The sequence below is a fragment of the Lynx canadensis genome, chromosome E1 (assembly GCF_007474595.2).
Source record: "Lynx canadensis isolate LIC74 chromosome E1, mLynCan4.pri.v2, whole genome shotgun sequence".
Lineage (NCBI taxonomy): Eukaryota > Metazoa > Chordata > Mammalia > Carnivora > Felidae > Lynx > Lynx canadensis.
The window spans coordinates 49,087,290-49,108,925 of NC_044316.2; the positions used below are offsets into that span (position 1 = coordinate 49,087,290).

The 21,636-nt window shown below is 46.4% G+C and overlaps 1 long non-coding RNA gene across 8 annotated transcripts in view; it reads left to right on the forward strand.

Annotated features, from left to right (window-relative positions):
- Window positions 1-1,284: 1,284 nt before the first annotated feature.
- The window catches only part of LOC115500635, a 35,585-nt gene continuing 15,233 nt past the window's right edge, over window positions 1,285-21,636 (forward strand). Inside the window, exons 1-4 of one of the 8 annotated variants that reach the window (XR_004344400.1) lie at window positions 1,286-3,221; window positions 5,772-5,949; window positions 7,440-7,543; window positions 8,529-8,794. This is a non-coding gene — a long non-coding RNA (uncharacterized LOC115500635). Of the gene's footprint in view, window positions 3,222-5,771; window positions 5,950-7,439; window positions 7,544-8,528; window positions 8,795-21,636 lie in introns of all 8 variants that reach the window. The other 7 variants (XR_004344399.1, XR_004344401.1, XR_003964586.2 and 4 more) reach the window with 7 other exon arrangements.

A 21,636-nucleotide genomic window follows, 5' to 3' on the forward strand; every position in this document is an offset into this window, starting at 1 on the left:
TGGATCATGGGGGATCCCATGCAGTGCAAAAATGCATCATCTGGAAGTTCTCACTGGCACCCGACTTGCAAGGATCGACTGTCCCTCTGGGTTTCTGGTTTGCGTATCTACGGTCTCAGAGCTGTGCAAGGGGAAAGTCTTTCACTTCGGATAGAAGAAGCCTAAGTTCTGGAGTTGGAGAGGCCTGAGTTGGTCCCTTAGTTCTGTTGCTTTCTATTTTGTGACTTCAGGCTTGTGACCTAATGGGTCCCAACCCAATGTTTTCACCTGTAAAATGGGTAGTGATATATGCAAGTTGCCGGGTTGTGGAGTTTAGGCGGCATGACTTAGGTGAACTGAGGTGAAGTTCTTATCGTGGTAGGTGCTTCATGCTGGTAACCCCAAGCAGCCCATCATATCGTTATTGCTAAACTTCCAACAAAATGGTCGTCAGTGTGATGGAAAACAAACACTGTGGGTGGCCTGTAAAAGCTGTTGACAGGCATTACAGTGGGAGCGGAGGGTGCCGGGGTGCTGGGTGGGGTTTCTCTGTCACCGTCCCACAAAGTCTGAAAACTGGAAGCCTTGTCGTGTGTTGAACTCATCCATCGGTGAAACTGGCTAACACATTTGAACTGAACAATTCAACTTAAAAAAGGGAGACAGGGGCTCAGTCAGGTGAAGCGTCCGACTTCAGCTCAGGTCACGATCTCGTGGTTCGTGAGCCCCCTATCAGGCTCCGTGCTGACAGCTTAGACCCTGGAGCCTGCTTTGATTCTGTGTCTTCCTCTCTCTGCCCCTCTCCCGCTCAAACTCTCTCTCTCTCTCTCTCTCAAAAATAGATAAACATTAGAAAACAAAAACAAAAATGAGAAATTTTCCCATGCAACGTGGATCACGAGCAGCTCTTGAGACATCAGAGCTGGTGACGTGGGATCCCCACCATTCCAGACGGTGACTGTCAGCTGTGACTTGGAAGCAGCTGATGCTGTGATAGGGGGCGCCCTTTTCAGTTCCCAATTGTGCCTTCTCAGCTTTCGGCCCCTCTTAGACAGACTGGTCTTAGATCTTATATGGACTCTTGATTAGCTTGTATAACCTTGGACAAATTTCTTTCACTCTTCTAGTCTCAATTTTTCCCACCTGTAAAATGGAGACGGTAATAATGCTTACCCCAGAAGGTCCTTTTTTTTTTTTGAAGTTTATTTATTTATTGAGAGAGAGAGAATCCCAAGCACGCTCCCCACTGCCAGTGCAGAGCACGATGCAGGGCTCGAGCTCATGAAATGTGAGCTCATGACCTGAGCCGAAATCAAGAGTGGGATGCTCAGCAGACGGAGCCACCCAGGTGCCCACCAGAAGGTTCTTTTGAGTAGTACATCCCATCAACAAAAAGTCTTTCCACAGTGCTTGGCATACCGAAAGCACTCAGGGCTAGCTATCGTTGTCATCAGAACGCTTTGTGAATTTGTGGGCTTCTAATGGAAATACACGCTTCGACGGACACTGACGGAAGTTAAACCGTGGGTAAGACAGACTTATGTCACAGGGACGTAGTATTTTTGAAAAATGCCACGGAGATTTCCTTTTGCATATACTCTTGTACTTCATTTGCTCCCCACTCTCCTTTCAGGGATAAGCTTTGTGGGTAGATATCCTCTGTTATCTCCATCCTCTACTCGTCCCCATCCTGGAGCTGACTGACTGGGTTATATCAATGGACTCTCTTGCCTCTGGGGTCTAGGTAGGTTTGGCCAATGGGATGCTTCAGTTGGGGATCCAAAGAAGGAAGATAAAGATGCTGGTATGTATTCCTCTGGCTGGCTCCTTCCCTAAGGGTTTCGCTTGACCTGCTAGGACCCTACCGGAAAGTCACTGGTTCTCTCTCCACACTTTCTCCTTCAGGATGTCATAGGCCTTCCCTCAGGTCATCAGGCCTTGGGTCTAGGTAATGACTACACTGTTCCCCTATACCTCTCCCATACCTTTGCAACACCACTTTGATTTATTCTATGAGGTAAGTCACTGGTTGACGTAGCTTCTGCTGTCTCGGAGAAAATTAGAATCCTTACAGCAGAAAGCGAAGAAAATGGAGTCATTTCTAGGGTCCTAATTTCAAGATGGCACCTTGCATCCACGGCAATGGAGAAATCAAGCTTTGTGAAGAAAGAAAAGAGCTTTCTGCATTTCTCGGGGTCTCCTTTAACATGGAAAGAGTGAGGCTAGATCAAAAGAAAGCCAAAGTGCGGAATGGCAGAGGAAAAGATTTATGGGCGATTTCCACCAGCCAGGAAGAGGAAGTAGAAAATGTTGCTACAAGAGACAGGAGGGCAGTTCCGAGACGGTAGAACCTGGGTGTGGTCCACAGCTTGGTCACTGAGAAGCGGCTGCCTCTTCCCCTCAAGCCTCCCCTTTCCCCAACCCACCAGGCGTAAGCAAAATTGGGGTGATGAGGTGTTAGGAACCCTCACAGAAAACCACAGATGGTTTGAGGGGCACTCAGCACATCTCGGCTCACCCCCTGCCCTGTGCTTTCCTGCTGTGCCTACCATGGTCCGCAGGTGGTAATACAGCCAGCGTAGAGGGGTCCCGGAGGCCCAGAGTTTCTGTCTGCCCTGCTGAGAGGACGCCAAGGAGTAAGAGTAGCTGTGTCCTGCCACCAGCCTGTGGTCAGAGCAAGGAAGAGAGAGGCGACAAAGCACCCGGACCTGGGGATCTGAGGGACCCCCAGGGACCCGAGGTGTCAGCAGCAGATGCCAGCTGGACACCCACAAAGGACAGTGAGATCTGCTACACGTACGGGAACACCAGCCCAGGACGTCCAGGGACAAGACCAGCTGGTAGCCGAGAACACCAAGGACCCGACCGAAAGGGTGTGTCGGCTTCCCTCTGCACCCAGATACCATGTTGGAGGGAGGAGGAGCGGCCCCTGGAGAGAAGGAAGAAACTGCCTTTGAAGTGGCAGAGTATTTCCCCCAAATGAGGCCGAGTTTACCTCAAAGTGAAAGGTTTCAAACAGGAGTAGAACAAGTTACTCTTGACTGACAAACTTGTTTTCTCTCTGCCATCGAGGAGGAACGGGAGCTCCAGAGTAAGAGAGTGGGGATGACCCACATGAGCTTCATTTTTTCACGCCTCCGAATGTGTCGTGTACATTTTGATGCCCCGTCCTTGACTTCCTCAGAAGACTGACCCTTTACATGGGACCTTGGTGTCAGAGGTGCTGAGTCACGTGAGGGATGGTGAGTGCATTTAATCTACTACAATTGACTTTTCCTTATTAAGTCATCTCAGTGTAATAACATTCAAGGAAAATAATACAGGGAAATATCCATATCCCCTCTACCTTATGGTGAAGACGTTCACTTTTTTTTTTTTTTTATGGCTTCTTTTTAAAAAAAAATTTTTTTTTCAACGTTTTTTATTTATTTTTGGGACAGAGAGAGACAGAGCATGAACGGGGGAAGGGCAGAGAGAGAGGGAGACACAGAATCGGAAACAGGCTCCAGGCTCCGAGCCATCAGCCCAGAGCCTTGACGCGGGGCTCGAACTCACGGACCGCCAGATCGTGACCTGGCTGAAGTCGGACGCTTAACCGACTGCGCCACCCAGGCGCCCCTTTTTATGGCTTCTTTATCCATGTTGTTAAAATATCGGCTAACAGATTGACCGAACCCCGTGTATAAGAGAGCCAGTGCTGTTGACCGCCAGAACTTGTCCCCGGTGACGTAAAGGAAGAGAGAGGTGAGCTGGTTACCTGACATTGTCATATGGCGTCCAGCTTTTGCTTACTTGGGAGACCTTCCAACTAGCGAAGTGGGGCATTCTTAGGATGGTGTCCAGATTCAACCGTGTTGATAGAATTTCACACTTGATTTCCTGCTCCTTAGCCTTTGCCCTTGTACAAAATCCCAGGACTCGTGGGCATCCCTCTCCGTCCTTTCTCTGGCATCCTAGACCCTGATTCTGGGGCTCTGGCCTCCTTTGGAATGTTGACATTATGATGTCCATGTTAGAAGGTTGTGGGTGGAGTCCCCAAGCCTGTTTAAACAGGCTTCCGTCCTACAGAAGGGATTTTAGCTCTGCTTACCCCTGCCTGTTTTCTCCCTTTTGTGTTCTAATGCACGTGCCATTTTAAGGAGGCGTTTTACTTGGGTCGGGGAGTGCGTTGCGAAGCAAAATACATCCCCCTGTTCTTATGGGTATCTCCCTGATCGGGAAGCGGGTGCAGTTCTAAACAATTGCCTATTCATGTACCTCCATGGGCTTGGAACTCTAAAGAGGCACAGATCTGCCCACATCCATGAGCAGGGGAGACGCCTATTTATTTCAGCAAGATGGCGGACCAGGGTTGATGTGGACGTGATATTATGGATTGGGAAGCTTGTTTGTGAGAGGTGAAAGCAGCTGATGTTTTGAGATGTCCTTTGGTTGTCTGTGTAAATACTCCCAAGGGTGTCTTCTCAGCAATCCCCACGGTTGGCAGAAAAGCCTCGGGTGATGACAGCTTTGGGGTCACTTGAGAAGTATTCAGCACAAGATGATGCATCTGTGGGCTTTTCATCCATGAAGGAAAGGGGGCTTCTTAGCTGAATCCCAGGGAATAAAATGGAGGAAATACCAAATCAAATCTAGACACAAGATCTGTGGACAAACGGGTGCAATAAAGAAACTGTTTAAGACTTTATAGTTTTTGCCACTGACACCCAGGCTTTTTGGTTCCCGACGCCTACCGTATCAGTATTCCTGGCATTGACAGATGTGAAATCACAGCAACTAAATAAAATGGGAAAAATCAGACCATGACAAATCAGCTTGGCATTATTTCTAACTTCTGTCAGGATTTCCTCTTCGACCCATGAAGAATTGAGAATCACTAAGTTTCCAAACATACAAGGGTAGTCCTAACTGTTGTTTTTTGTTTTGGTGGGGTGGGGGCTGGGGGTTGTAGGTAGGGCAGAATTGACTTCTTATCTTCTTGTCTTGTGGTCAGACGATAGGGTCCATATGCTTTATCAATGCTTTGATATTATTTGAGATGCCCTTTATGGCCCAGCATGTGCTCAGTTTTTGGAAGTATTCCCTGTAAATTTGAAAGGAACGCAGATTATCTAGGAGTTGAGATAAAGTTCTAAACATGTGGATTTTATAAAGTATCTTACTCATGCTATTCAAATATCCAACATCATTATCAATCTTTTGATCACGTGGTCAATCATGTTGTAACAGACGAATGTTAAAATCATACTTTAGGAAATTCAATTTTTCCTAAGTCTATTATGATATCACTTTTACTTTACTTTACTTTTACTTCATATGAAATCACGCTTTCGTACATCCATCAAATATTGACAGTTTCATATGGCTCAACCTAATATTTTGAGGCTACGTTGCTGACGTTTGCAGTCTCTGGTTTCTTATATTTTTCTAATTTATTATGTGATAACCTTCCTTGTCCTTACATAACATCCTTTAAAGTTTCTTCCACCTGACATTTATATGGTAAGAACATCTTTATTTCGATCAGAACTTTTCTGGTGCAATCCATGTATCTGTATACTGATGAAGTTCTATTTGGATTAATGTTTGCCATGTTCTTTTTTCTATTTATTATACTTTTTCTTTGCTCTCTGCCCCTTTCCCCTGCCTTGTTTTTGACATTTTAGTTAAGAAAATTTTCTTCAACCTGATTATTCCCTGCCTCTAAGTCTTTGGAATTCTAAGTCTATATATTCTACTTCTATAGTAGTCTTACCAACAGACTCAACTCTGATGACTTCATTTTTTTCCAGGGAAACCCTTGGACTCCCGGGCGTGTCCAGGAGTCGAAATATCCCACACATGGATAAACACACCAGTTTCTCCAGAAACCAGGACGCTTTTATTTGGTCACTTGTCAGCCACACACATATATTGGTGGAAAGGAACATAAAACATCCCTGAGTTTAGTGGAGATCCAAGACCACTGAGGTCCATCTCCTCTGGTGATGGAATTTAATAAACTGAGCTCTGTCTTTCTCTTTTTTTTTTTTTGAACGTTTATTTATTTTTGGGACAGAGAGAGACAGAGCATGAACGGGGGAGGGGCAGAGAGAGAGGGAGACACAGAATCGGAAACAGGCTCCAGGCTCCGAGCCGTCAGCCCAGAGCCCGACGCGGGGCTCGGACTCACGGACCGCAAGATCGTGACCTGGCTGAAGTCGGACGCTCAACCGACTGTGCCACCCATGCGCCCCTCTGTCTTTCTCTTATACTCTCCTCCGTGGCTCTTGCCTGGTCTCTCTTTCCTGTCCCCAAAACTCTGTGCCAGGAAAGACTAGAACTTGTGTGCGGAATTGCTACGATGTAGCGGTTAAGAGTGTGACTCTGGGGAGCCCGGGGTGGCACCGTTGGGTAAATGTCCCACTCTTGATCTCAGCTCAGGTCCTGATCTCACAGTTCCTGAGTTCGAGCTCCGCATCGAGTTCTGTGGCGATGGCCTGGGGGCCGCTTGGGATTCTGTCTCTCCTTCTCTCTGCCCCTCCCCTGCTTGTGTGCCCCTCCCCTGTCTCTCTTTCTCTCTCTCAAAACAAACTTAAACAGAAATTAAAAAAGAAGAATGTGGCTCTCTTGCTTGATGGCGTGGAGGTAATACTCTCCATCTGAATGGCTCTGGGGAAGTGACTTAACCTTTCTGTGCCTTGAGTTCTCATCTACAAAAGAGGGATCGTAATGCTTCCTGTTTTGTGCCCCTGTGAAGTTTCAATAAGCTCAAGGCGCTGAAGGAGGTAGAAAAACACGAGTAAGATGTTCAGTAAATATGAACTGACATCCCCGGATCAAAATCTCCGTTTTCTTTAATTTGAAAGGATGACAAGTTGAAAGACGCTCGTCATAGGTGATTGAGTAACAAGAGGTCACAAAACAATAAGCGTAATGTAATTTCATGTTGTAAAAATAGTATCTATATTTACACATGCAAAAGAGATACATAGAATTTCCTAGATTATGGGTTATTTATATCCTCCTTTGTGCTTTCTAATTTCTCTAAAATGAACATATATTCTGTGTAATAAACTACACTTGAAACATGCCTTGAGTACGCCTGTTTATATTTTGTTCTGTGCAGTGTTTAAATTAGTGAGTTACAACACAGAGACTGTATACACGGGAGAAGACCACCCTTTGATGTGGTCATTTTGATAGGGTTCAGGTTGTGGGGAGACAGCCAAATTAGATGGGTAATCTCAGAGAGCTTTAGAAATTGGAGGGGCGCCTGGGTGGCTCCGCTGGTTAAGCGTCCGACTTCGGCTCAGGTCCTGATCTCGCGGTGCGTGAGTTCGAGCCCCGCGTCGGGCTCTGGGCGGACAGCTCGGGGCCCGGAGCCCGCCTCGGATTCTGTGTCTCCCCCTCTCTCAGGCCCTCCCCATGCTCATGCCCTGTCTCTCTCTCTCTGTCTCTCAATAATAAATAACCGTTAGAAATTGGAAACTGAGGCGCAGAAACTGAAGCAGTCAGCCCTGGTTGGGGGAACGGAAAGGTCACGCGCTGCAGCTCGAGACGAGAGTCATGAGGTGCCGTGCAGGTGAGTGAGTGACTACAGAAGCTGGCCCCAAAACAAGGGCCGTGAGGCAGTACAGCAAAAACAAGGTCACGCACGGCCCCGCCGAGGGGGGGAACAGAGAGAAGTTGCCCGAGCTCCTGATGGCTCCCCAGGCTTCAGTACCCGCGCCCCGGGGATGGGGGTCATGTTTCACAGATGGCAAGCAATGCCCGTGGGTGGACACCCTCAAATCCTTTCCCCACTTTGTGAGCTAGCTGGAGCGAGTTTCTGTTTCTTGCCACCAGATGCCCCGGGAGTTTCCACTGGCTGCTTACCAGGGAGCACCTGCACCCATCATGCAGCCATTATGCATCCACCCAAGCACCCATTATGATCAGCCACTCCTCCGATGTACCCGGCTGTTGATATTTGAAGGTTTCCGCCCCGTTCTCCGGTCGCAGAGTGAGGGAGAAGGGCCTCACCGGGTTAGCTCTAGGGCGGCTCTGGCTTCCGGCAGGTACCAAATAACCACTGGCCTCAGCCCATCACCATAATCACAGCATCTGAAGACACTAGAGCATCTCATCAGGAAGCTCAGCCTTTCAGAAAGATGCAAAGTCAGGACATGACCCTCTGGGACAGGGCGCGAAGGTTCCGAACAGTGAAACAACGAGACCAGGCCTGGTCCGTGTCATTTTACTTCATCTCCAACTGTCCGCATCAGGCTGTTGAAACAACCCAAGAGACCTAAGCCTGCTGCACCGGGTGGTGGTGACTCCCTCTGATGTCGCTTAAAACCCTGGGGTTAGAAGATGGTTTTTTTTTTTTTTTTTTCTAAATACAGAGGAGGAAGTTTTCAGTTAATGATGGAACCGGACCTAGAATTTTGGTGTCTTAATTCCAAATTCACCATTTCAGCTACGCATAGGAAGGCCACCCGCGTCCCCTTCCCTCCCCCACCCCCCAGTGCGCCCTGGTGCCTTGAGGCCATGCTTATCTGGCACCATATTTCTTTCTCTCCCCAAAGATGCTCCATCCGTGGAGAGGTTCCGAACTGGAGCTTTGTGGGACTCCAGCCTTCTTCAGGGAGGAACAGGCAGAAGGATGCTGGAGGAGACACCGCTTTCCCACGGGACACCGTGTGCTAAGAGACTACGGAAGGACCCCCCGACAAGAGGTTTACAGAGCAGCCGTTGCTCAACTGGGGAAGCAGCTACGAGTGCGGGGTCTACAAGAGTGCACACATCCGTCCCTCGAGATGATGCCCTCTGCCCGTGGGCTGGTCCTACAAGCGTAAGTTGGGGATCATTGGTTCTTGTCTTGGTAGAGAAATGAATTCCGATTTAAACACAAAGCATTAGGCATGACACAACTTCATGTAATTCACAAACTCAAGAGTCGTAATTATGTGGACAGAGAAAGGCTGATATTTGCCTCCATCCTCTTTATTTTTAAAAAGAGAGAGAACAGGGGCACCTGGGGCTCAGTCAGTTAAGCGTCCGACTCTTGATTTTGGCTCAGGTCATGATCTCAAGGTTTGTGAGACAGAGCCCCACGTCGGGCTCTGTGATGACAGTGCAAAGCCTCCTTGGGATTCTTTCTCTCCCTCTCTCTCTGCCCCTCCCCTACTCACATTCTCTCCCTCTTTCTCTCAAAATAAATAAATAAACAAACAAACAAAAAAAGAGAGAGAGAGATTGGGCCCCTGGGTGGCTCAGTCGGTTAAGCATCCAACTCTAGATTTTGGCACATGTCAGGATCTCATGGTTGGTGAGTTCGAGCCCCACATTGGGCTCTGCGCTGACAGTATGGAACCTGCATGGGATTCTCTCTCTCTCTCTCTCTCTCTCTCTCTCTTCCTGTCTGTCTTCCCCCACTCATGCTCTCTCTCTCTCAAAATAAATAAATATTAAAAAAAGAGAATAAAGAGAATGAGAGACGCTTAAACTAAAAGAGTAAATTTTTCTTCTACTTAAAAAATAGCTCCTTGTAGAAGATTCAATATTCAATATTATTACTCCCTATGCATTAAAACAGGTTTCCCAAGTAGTACTTCTTGAAAGAAACTATTAGCTCCAATGGAAATGACTTCACCTATGTAGAGAAAAGAATCCTCACGAATTTCTTAGCTCGTATACTTCTCTAGATGCCTAGATAACCTCATTCATGTGTTTAGTCATTCAACCAAAGCATATTGAATGCGAGCGTTGCAGCGGGCTTTGCACCAAGTCCAAAATAGCGGGGTTTCTTTCATTATGTAATAGAACAAGTCTGGGACGTCTCCGTGTGATAAGGCAACAGAGAACCAGACAAGTAGACAATCTGGGGAAAGAATAAAAACACCCAGGGATCCCGGCGAATGTCTTCATACTGAAAAGGTTTGGGGAGATCTGGAAGTATCACAGGCAACTGCTGAGTGATTTTTCTTCTAACTGATCTTATCCAGAAGGGAAAAGGGGAACCTACCTTTAATGGGCGTCTGCGTGAAACAGTCACAGTATTGGATCACACACACACACACACACACACACACACATGCACACTTCTATATGTGCAGATATTGATAACATGCATACATACCAGATGATACACAGTATGCATGGGTGTATCCATAATATAATATTTTGAAAAATGTAATAATTGAAAGTGTAATTAATTACATAGTTATTTAAAACGCACTTATTGCGAAAACTTGTGATGTAAGTATGACTTGCCTGTTTGTTTTTTTGTGTTTTTTTTTTTTTTAATTTTTTTTTCAACGTTTATTTTTGGGACAGAGAGAGACAGAGCATGAACGGGGGAGGGGCAGAGAGAGAGGGAGACACAGAATCGGAAACAGGCTCCAGGCTCTGAGCCATCAGCCCAGAGCCTGACGCGGGGCTCGAACCCATAGACCGTGAGATCGTGACCTGGCTGAAGTCGGAGGCTTAACCGACTGCGCCACCCAGGCGCCCCATGACTTGCCTGTTTGAATAATGAGGAGTTGGAGATCAGAGTCACTAGTGTAAAGTCGTACATAAGAGGAGGAATGAGGATTTGTGCCAAAGTCTACTGAATTCCAGAATCCACTATTTTTTCCATGTATGTTGATATCCAGAGAATAAGTCAATTAGAAACCTTAAAACTCAAATTTTATCTTAATAGATGCCATCATTTCCTAGGCATGTGACCTTGAGAGGATTCCTTAAGCTCTCTGGGCTTCATCTGACCATTTGTAAGATGCGATCAAAGCAATCTCACGGACGAATAGGAAAAGAAGATGTGGTATACAGACACCATGGAATATTACTCGGCGACCAAAAAGAATAAAGTCTTGCCATTTGCAACAACGTGGATGGAACTAGAGTGTATTATGCTAAGCAAAATAAGTCAATCAGAGAAAGATAAATATCATATGATATCCACTCATATGTGGAACTTAAGAAACAAAACAGATAAACATCAGGGGACTAGAAGGAAAAACAAAATGAGATAAAAACAGAGAGAGGCAAACCATAAGAGACTCTTAAATACAGAGAGTAAACTGAGAGTCGCTGGAGCGGAGATGGGTGGGGGGGAGGGTTAAATGGGTGATGCATTAAGGAGGACACTTGCTGGGATGAGCACTGGGTGTCATATGTAAGTGATGAATCACTAAATTCTGCTCCTGAAACCAATAGTACACTATATGTTAACTAAGTTGAATCCAAATTAGAAAAACAAAATGGTTGCTGAAAAATTCAATGAAATAAGTCAAAGTACTCAGTCAAGTGTAGAAAGCAATACACAAAATGGCGTGGTAAAAGTACGATGCAAAGGAAAGGACCCGCCATCGTATTTTTATGGTTGTGCAAGAAAACCAAAGGCAATTACCTAAATGTAGCCAGTGGGGTGAACAAGATCAAAAAGAACGACAAAACGTTTTTTATCGCAACTTAAAGAAAATACAAATGAGAAAGGTTTTTTTCTTTTGTTTAGAACAGTGACACGTTGATAACTGTCGAAGCTGAGTGCTTGGGTACAAGGGATTCTTACTACTTTTATGGATAAAATTTCCATTTTAGCAAAAATATAACAAATACTTTCTTGCTTGACTATTCAAGAGTGGATAGGTTGGTGGATTCGGTGGCCAGAATGCCTGGTTTGGAATCTTGTCTCTGACACTAACTAGCTGTGTGACCTCAAGCACGTTACTTGACCACTCTGTGCCTCGATGGCCTCATCCATAGAATGAGGCTAGTATAGTACCTACATCATAGGCTTGTACAGAGAATTAACTAAGTTGATATTTGTTAAGTACTTAGTAAATTACGTGTAAGTACTTGGTAACATAAAAATCTTCTGGGTTCGGAATAACAGGGAAAGCGAGGCTCAGGTCAAGCGACCTACTCAGAGTCCCAGACTTAGGAAGGGTCTGCGCTTGGGTTTGATTCTGGGTCGGTCTGACTCCAAAAGCTTGGCTTCATGTGCCGCGCTGTCTCCCAGCAGGGACCTACTGTAATTCATCCAGGTCCGAATTTGGTAAATGATACTGTGTTTACCCTGGTATTGAAGGGTGTGTCCGAGGTCTGGAAGGTCGCTGGGCAAATCTGTTTGCACTAGGGGACCCCCTAGACTTTCTGGAAGGGCTTTGAAGGAGGTCAGAATTCCAAGGTGCTAGTCGAGTCCACTTCACTCTGCACAGATCCCGTAAAAGCTACTCACGTCCATGATGCTTCCCCTGTTCCGGGCATTGTTCTAAGTGTTTTATGCATCGTGCGTTGGGAGCGCAGATATTTATCTGGATTCCCTCAGATGGCCCATGAGCCCGTCCTACACGTATGAAAAAGTGCTGATCTCACCTGATGTCCGAAGGACAAATGAACACGGAAGAGGGTTACAGTTTGCCCTTGTTCCTTAAGGAAGACGTCTTAAAAGCTTAGCTGCTTTGATACAGAGGGAAGTACTCATAAAAAGAAGAACGAGGACACATATATTATCCAAGGATCTTTCACCCTTTCGGTTTAACCAAAGTACATTTCCAGGGTTCAAAGCTCAATGGCCAAATGCCACATGCTATGACATTTTTTAAAAAGTTTATTTATTTTGAGAGACAGAGAGAGAGAGTGAGTGTACAAGCAGAGGAGGAGCAGAGAGAGAGGGAGAGAGAGGATCCCAAGCAGGCTTTGCACTGGCAGCCCACAGCCCAACATGGGGCTCAAACCCATGAACTCAGAGAGCATGACCTGAGCTGAAACCAAGAGCAGGACGCTCGAGTGACCGAACCACCCAGGCGCCCCAGCCGCACCGTGACGTTTTGATGAACGCGGTGGACCTGTGTGGAAGCCTCGATTTGGATTTTACGACCCTCTCCAATCTGGTGGCCCGTCGTCCCGTGTGACCACGGGGAGGGGAAAAAATCCGAGCATCAGCACCGTGCTTCACATGCATACATCCCTTCCTTCACAAGAGAGACCCTTGGGCATTTTCCCATGTGATCTCCTCCACAATTCTGTGTGGGATCTATAGTAACCTCCCTTCCGAACACGGGGGAAACTGAAGTCAGGGAGCCGACGGGAGCGCGTGACATGACATGAGTCAGGGAGCTCATGTTATCGCTGCATAACTGGTTAGTGGTGAGTCCAGGATAGGAGCCCAGGTCCTCTGTGCCATTGGGGACACTTGCGTTCTATCCTACTGTTGCTGATAAAACATTAACAAGCCTCTGCTAGAAAACTTTGCTGACTTTATCACAGAATACCATGGGGTGGGGGTTTATAAACAATTATTTCTTTCTGGAGGCTAGGAAGTCCAAGATCAAGGCACTGGCAGATTCGGTGACTAGTGAGGGACACTTTTCGGGTCCTAGCGGGTTGTCTTTTTGCTGTATCCTCACACAACAGAGGGGGCAAAGGAGACCCGTGTGGTCTTTTTTTTTTTTTTTTTTTTTTTTTGCAAAGCACTAATCCCTTTCACGAGGGCTCAACCCTCATGTCCTCACCGCCTCCCAAAGGACCCCACCTCCTAATACCGTCACCTGGGGCATTAGGATCTCCTATATAAATCGGGGGAGGGAAGCACAGTCTACAGCACTGATGGTCATCGAAACAGCCACAGCATGATATTGAAACTATGAACTCACAAGGCAGTGCCCCCTAAAAGTTTAATTCACGAACTTATTTTAGAAACAGGAATCCTAGATCCTTAGGGGATTATACATAGCTTTTGCAAAGCTGCTCAGGGGTATGGTTTAAGAACAGATTTTTCCAGGTGTTGGGGCCACGCCGAAACACTGCCAAGCTGTATCATCTGAGAATTCTTGGGCTAGTCAAATATACGAGGGAGAGCCTGCTGATTTTTCGAGTCCGTTAAGATGACATTGCAAGAAGAAGTTAATAAGCATCTTTCATATACAGTGACATTTTGTGAGAGTTATGGAAAAATAGTGACTATAAATGATTACGGGGAAGACAGCTTATTAGCGGAAAGGTTCCTTTTTTCACATAATCACCAATGATTGTAACTTGGGGGGAAGCCAGCGTGGCATCTCCTAACCTTCCTTTGTCATTGAGCATCTCTCTCTGGGGGGGGGCACCCACCGACTTTGTGAGGTAGCGAACGGCCAGCTGGGTCTCCATGTTACACACGACGATTTCTTCCTAGCAAGGAGCTCAAGAGGTGGACAGTCATCCACAGCTAAGATATATTCGGCGTTGGATTTTCTTTCCTTCCAAGAACAGCAGGCAGCTACGAGAATGTTCCGGAAAGAACCATAGAGGGAGGGAGCCCGGGGTGGATTGCCGGAGAGGATAGGCGACTCTCACGTGGTAGGCTGGTGAATATTGACAGCCCCATGCTCCTGAGGGAGGTCTAACAAGTCTAGAGCCCGGCTCTGATCCCCAGCCTTTCCCAACAGTGAGAATGTCGCTACGAGGTTTGCTCCAGACTGCTCTCTGGGGCTTTCTTCTCCGGGTACTAATAACTAGGTGAGGGAGAGACACAACAACCAGTGTCTTCTCTCCCAGTGATCTTGTGGTTCGTTTCTCCCACCTAACCCATTCATTCCTCCCCCTCAACATACTCTTGGAATTACTGTATTTTTCTCTGCGTGTTTATGCTGATTACATATTTGTTGGTCTTGTCTCCTATACACCCTCTTTAGAGGGTGGGGATGGGCCCCTTCTCCACTATCCATTATCTGGGGTGTTCTCCTTGCAGGACTTGGTGCCCGGAGGGGGTGCGGTAAATGCGTGTTTACCAGCTGCTCAATTTCCCCCCCCCCCGCCCAACCCGTGCCCTGGCTCCTGCCCTGGGAGCTGGTCTCCCCAAACCTTCGATGGAGTCTGGTCAAGGTAGTCCGGGTCAATGCCATTCACAGGTAATACGTTTCTCCTATGGCTGAAGCACGGGGAGAGGCTCTTGAAGAAAGTAGGACGTAATCGGTGCTTTGCAGAGCCTTTCCAGCCAGAGAATTAGTGCAACAGTTTGAAGCCTTGCTCTTAACACACTCTGGTGGGTCCGATTAGTCGTGAAAGGTGTACCAGTGATTTGTTGCTAATGAGAAAGTACTGAGTGGGGAGCGTTTATTTTTAAAAGTAAATGTGAGTGGATCCAGGCTTATTGTTATAATAACCCTTCATCATTTTTCCCGCCTTATTTATGAGTGTGAAACTTCGGAGCGTGAAACTTGTTTTTTTTTTTTTCCTGAGGCACATGCCTCACATGCGACCAGCTGACCAGCTCTGACCCCACGTGTGGAAGCTTATCTGAATGCAAGTCATTAGGGTAACGTTGTCACAGATACCGTCTAATTATTGGGAGGGGGAGGGAATTCTGATGGGGAAGGAAAGGGAGTGGGTGAAGTGTGGTAGGACAGATCCAAGTTGGGTCTTAGAAGGCAGCCACCATTTGGGCAGATAGCTCTGGGGTGCAGGGGTCGCCCAGCGGTAAGATTTAGGCATAGTTGCCAAAGAGGGAAGTCTTGAAAGTGTTCGGGGTCCTATAAGTGGTCCAGCTGGGAAGATGGAGAGAAGGGTCGAGACTAAGTTGGCGAAAATCTTGAAGGGTTACCAATGGAAGACAGAGGTGTTTATGCTGTATGTAGTGGAGTATCGTCCACGTTTTTCAAATCTGACACATTAACATGTCTATTTCTGTGTGCCGGGCACATAGACTAGTTCTTAAAGCATCCTGGAAGGGTTTAGACATAATCTGCGTAGTGGTTAAGAGTCCTGGCTCTAGGGGCGCCTGGGTGGCGCAGTCGGTTAAGCGTCCGACTTCAGCCAGGTCACGATCTCGCGGTCCGTGAGTTCGAGCCCCGCGTCGGGCTCTGGGCTGATGGCTCGGAGCCTGGAGCCTGTTTCCGATTCTGTGTCTCCCTCTCTCTCTGCCCCTCCCCCGTTCATGCTCTGTCTCTCTCTGTCCCAAAATAAATAAAAAACGTTAAAAAAAAAAAAAAAAAAAAAAAAGAGTCCTGGCTCTAGAGCCAGTTAATCTGGGTTCCAAAACTGGCTCTGTCACTTATTAACTGTAGACCTGGTTCACCGTGCCTCAGTTTCTTCATCCGTAAAATGGGGATAAGAAACGTGTCTCTTTCACGGATTTGTTACTAAGCATTAAATGGATTAAAATGTAAGTGCTAAATATTGGGTGGGTTAAAATATAACTTAGCCCGGAATAAGCACTCAGAACCTGCCAGCTGCCCATAGGATTATTGTTATTATTACCTTCGCTGAGTAACTAGGTGGGTGTTCTCTGGTTATTTCCTGATGACCTGGGTGAAAATGGGACACATCTTAACGAATCAACCATATTTCTTGAGTGATCATTGTGATCCCTGTGTTATGTCCCCCTGTGCTCTGAGGGATATAGAGAAGGGAGCGGTTCACACAACCCTCAAGAACGTTCCAATCCAATGAGGGGGAAAAAAAAAAAAAGACCAAGCATGGAAACACCGATCAACAGCAAAGCAAAGCTGTGCCAGTGTTCTAGATAGCACAACCCTGTGCCAGACGGAGTATGTGATGGCACGCTTCTCCAAGGGTTTGGAGGGGAGGTGATGGCATGTAGGTTGGAGTGCATTGGGCCATCTGTAAGGATTGAGCAACAATTTGACCAGGGGACTTTGGCTTGGGTAGGAATTAGGTATCTGGGGAACAGGAAGGGGTGCGTCTGATACCTTTCTGGGTGTTTATTTGCCACTTTCACACTGTTTCAGTTATGCATTGGTTGGTGGGTTAAGGTGTTCTCTAAATTTTCTCAAGCTCCACGTGTCTATACTTCTTTATCTTTCGGGCATTTTCCCAGTCCCCACTGTGGGGCTCTGTATGCTTGTGCACTCAAGAAATGATCCTTCTGATCCTTCGCCACTTTTATAAATTATAAATACGTCCATCGGGTTTATCTCTTAGAGGCCAATTAACTTGCATATACACGGGCGCCTGGGTGGCTCAGTCGGTTGAGCGTCCGACTTTGGCTCAGGTCACGATCTCCCTGTTTGTGAGTTCAATCCCCGCATCAGGCTCGCTGCTGTCAGCACGGAGCCTGCTTTGGATCCTTTGTCCCACTTTCCCTCTGCGCCTCTTTCTCTCTCAAAAATAAAAATAGGCATTCAAAAAATCTGCACATACAGATCTTTGCATATGTTCTGGTTTTGAGAAACACTTTCTGTGCATCGGTCAGTGGCCACTGGTGAGCAAATCCCCATTCACTCTGCCATCTGCTTTTTTTAAAAAAAAATCCCTGAAAAGCTTTGGAAAAGAAACTCCACTGACTTGGCCAAAAGAGGGGGAGGAACGGGGGAACGGAGCCAAGAAGGGGATGCCACTCGCTCAGTTTTCTCAATAACAGAGACCAGGAAGCCAAATATAAGAGAAATGGAGCTCAGGAATACTTGAAATGAAATGTGATCGTCAACAAAACATTACATTCAATCTTTGCTATTTGTTGCTCATCAATGTTCTTATTCGTACTCGTTCTAATTTCCTCTGAAGGGGACAAGTGACACGGAGGGAGGGACTGTCCAGCATGTGAGACAGGTGGCCTTAAGTGTGTGTAAATGTCTGCTAGGAGCCTAGGCCAGTAGAAGCAGGGGGAGCAGAGTACAGACAAGGACAGAGAGGGTCATCAAGATGGCAGCCGACAGCAATGGGAAGGAATCAGATGGAGAAGATTCCATGAGCAAGCATCTCTGGGGATTCATTCAACAGTGCTGAGTCTTTCAGTGACCAAAGGCCCCCGGCAGAGAAAAAACATTAAGATATTTGGGAGAGGGGCGCCTGGGTGGCTCAGTCGGTTAAGCATCTGACTCTTGATCTCAGTTCAGGTCATGATCTCATGGTTCATGAATCTGAGCCCCGAGTCTGTGTCTGTGCTGAATGCAAAGCATGGTTGGAATTCTCTCTCTCCCTCTCTCTCTCTCTCTCTCTCTCTCCCCCTCCCCCCTCTCTGTCTCTAAAAATAAATAAATAAACACACACACAAAAGATATTTTTGGGAAATAGAAATTAGTGTTTCAAGAATCAGGGGAATGAGTGGGAGAGAACTTTGAATAAAGCAGATTGCCCTCCATAATTTGGGTGGGCCTCATCTAATCAGTTGAAGGCCTGAATAGAACCAAAGGCTGACCTTCCCGGAGCAAGAGGGAACTCTGCCAGCAGATGGACTTTGAGCTTCATCTGCAACCTTGGCTCTTCCGGTTCACCAGCAGACTGTTTTAGGACTTGAACTGGACTCTCCAAGCCTCCACAAGTCTGTGAGCCAATTCTTTAAAATAAATCAGTCTCGGGGCGCCTGGGCAGCTCAGTTGGTTAAACGTCTGACTCTTGATTTCCGACTCAGATCATGATCTCACGGTTCATGATTTCGAGTCCTTTATTGGGCTCTGCACTGACAGCACAAAGCCTGCTTGGGATTCTCTCTCCCTCTCTCCCTGCCCCTCCCCTGCTCATACTTTCTCTCTTTCTCTCAAAATAAAGAAATAAACTTTAAAATGTATATACACATACTCCTTAGGACCCAGGGCAGGGCTTTTGCGAGCCTAAAACTTGAATCACTCACTGCCTTCTGGTCGGTGTGAAGTTTCTAATGGAACCTTACAGGAGACCTCACAGAGGCTCAAGTAACCGGGCTCACTGCCTCACTGGGCTGTGCTGTACAAAACGCAGCTGGCCTTCAAGGCTGAGAAAACACAGCCTCGGGTCCTTGCCAGCTTGGGCTGGCTGGAATCGGGGCGACCCGATCCTTCTGAGCCCTTACGTTTCAGTGGAAGGAGAGGTGATGTTTCTTTCCATCGCAGGTGCCTGGAGGTTCAGCTGGGGAGTCCATTAACCTATCCACAGCCTGCCCAAGAGGTTCTCTGCTTTCCTGTTCCTTCTCAGCATTTCCTGGCAGCAGACCCCCCTTAGTCCAGCCCATCTGGGTTTATACAGGGGACCTGGACAGTGCAGGGGGCAAGGAAGTGAATTCAGGGCCCGTGACATAGCAGAGGGGCTAGTGGATTGAGGAATGGCACGACTCTCCCCTATTAATCCCACCCCCTGCTTAGGACGGAGAAGTAGAAGGTCTACAATCAGGAGGCAATTTTCTCACGATTCCTTTTCTGTCTTTTGGCGGCTTGAGTGGCAGGACTGTAAAACCAGAGCAAGGTTTTCCAGTTGCTTTGGGCAACAGAGTGAGTCCCCACTGTCACATGCCTGAATTCTCCACTTCTTGCAATTGTGGTCAGCTGCTCGACAGCCGGAAGCTAAGAAAGGTGGGGGGAGCGTAAAAACCCACCACCCAGCTGGCTTCGGGCTCCTTTGAACGTTGGAAAAAGAAAGGAGGAAGGGAAGCATAGTTTCTTCTTCTTCTTCTTCTTCTGTGGTTTTCTTTCAAGGGCATCAGTGATGTAACAGTCGATAAATGCGAACGATCTTTTAAATATTCAGCACACCAAAAGTTATACACCCCAAGGAGTGTTTACACATATCGAGCCCTATCGATGTAGCCATCTTGACCACATGCGTGTTCTAAATCTTTGCTGCAGTGTTGGTCTCTTCTGCAGGCGAGTCCTTGCCCTCAGAAGCCCAGGCTTTCATCCCAGAGGAAGCAGATGAAAATGAATCGTATTGCATACATCAATAACCGTAAATGGGCTACACATCAAGATTTAAAAAAATATGGCTGGATTACAGAGTAAAACCCAACTATAAGCTGAGAAAAGAGATATGTTTAAAATAAAGTGACTCATAGAGATTGACCGTAAAGAATGGGAGAAGGCATGCCAGGCAAATATAAGTTAAAAGAAAATGTGAATCTTCACTTAGTGTCAGACAATATTAAAGCCAAGGCAAAGAGCATTAAAGGAAACAAAGAAGGGTATGTTACATTTTTAAAGAGAACCACATTTATGATGTAACAAATATGTTCCACGGTCCATGGGGCCAGGAAGATTCTTTTTCTTTCTGTTTTCCTTTTTCATCCAGTACGTTGGTGAAAAAAAAATAGTGTTTATTTGTTTTGAAGATTTTATTTTTAAGTAATCTCTACATCCAACGTGGGGCTTGAACTCACAACCCCAAGATCAAGTGTCACATGCTCTACCTACCAGCTGAGCCAGCCAGCACCCCCCACCCCCGCAACCAAATTAGTGCTTATTGAAGTATTTTAAAATCAGGTGATTTCAAATTAAAAGAACACTCCTTATTTCCAGTTTCTCTTGTAAAATCAGAAAATCCAGCAATACTGGGCCTGAATGTTTATGTCACATCTGTTAGCCAGGCAGGAGTTGGCAAGCTACATCCCGCAGACCAAGTCCAGCCCACCCCTCAAAGAAATCCACACCAAAGACATTTATGCCAAGACACATAATATAAGGCCAGTATAGGAAAATCAATTATATTTCCATGTAGTACCAACAGATAATTAGAAAATACATTTTTTCAAGATAATATTTTTATGTTAGCATCAAAAACGTAAAAAAAAAATACGAATGTATCTAACCAAGATGTTAATATCTTTACATAGAAAACTACAAAAACTCTGTTGTATTAGTTTCCTAGGGCTCGCATTACAGATGACCAAAAAACTGGGTGGCCTAGAACACATTATGCTTGTTAAGAAACAAAATTTAGTCCCCTGCATGAAGACTCTTTCAGCCTGGGTTCCATGAAAGCATTAATCCCTACAGAAAATGCTCTCAGTACAGATTTACGACCATGCTACATGCAAAGGAGAAAAGTTAATTCATCACCTCCAGCAGATGCTTCCGGGTATCAGGGCTTAATTCCCTGCGGGATACCTGGTTGAGAAGGGTTATACGGTGGGAAGTCGAGAAGAGGGTGGACATCCTGCCCTGTCCCCCAGCCTGGCCTTTGACCCGGCCATCATGACAGTAATTTATTTCCAGGTACTAGAGAGTGAGTTCTCAACACCCAAGAAGTATTCGTGCCATAAGGCATAGTTGTGTACTTAAGAGATTCTTTTTGTCTCTCTTCTTTCTCCTCAGAGACTCTTTGAGACGTTGGCTCTGCTTGGATTTCCTTTTCTCCATCCGATAGCACTCACTTCTGCCACGGGATAATGTTTTCTATTTAGGAATCACAATTGAAGAAGTGTTAAGCCACTTAGGTTTCCAGGAACTGTTGTTCGAAAACTTCAGATGAAGGCTAAGCTACAAAGAGAATCACAAGTGGGCTAAGTGTTTGCAGAGTAGATGTCCGTAGCAGATTGCTCGCGTCTGGGCATTTATGGACTTATGCAAGGATGAATAGTCCCTTTTCGTTCACCCCACTCTTCCTTAGTCCCATTGCTTAGGTCAGTAACGGACGATGTAGTTGGGGAGCAGCCTAGAGACTAAATCTACTCTTACCATATGTTCTGCATGGCTCTAAAACACTAAGAGGTTTTAATCACAGTATAACCTAGTGGTAACTGGTTATACGAGACCCACACAGTGGGGTCTTGGTATAGATTGGCTCTGTGATGAACGCGAGCAGACCAACACAGCACAAGAGACCAGAAGAAGGAGGCCAGGCTGCTGGACACACGGAAGGAGGGTCTCCTTTCTCTGGAGGGTGCCCCAGTGAGATATAAGACTCCTTCAGTATTAATAGTCGGTAGGTATGCATGACAGAGAATGTCCTAGATCTTCATCACCTAAAAAAAGAAGATAAGCCGTCATTTCCATGGAGTTCTGG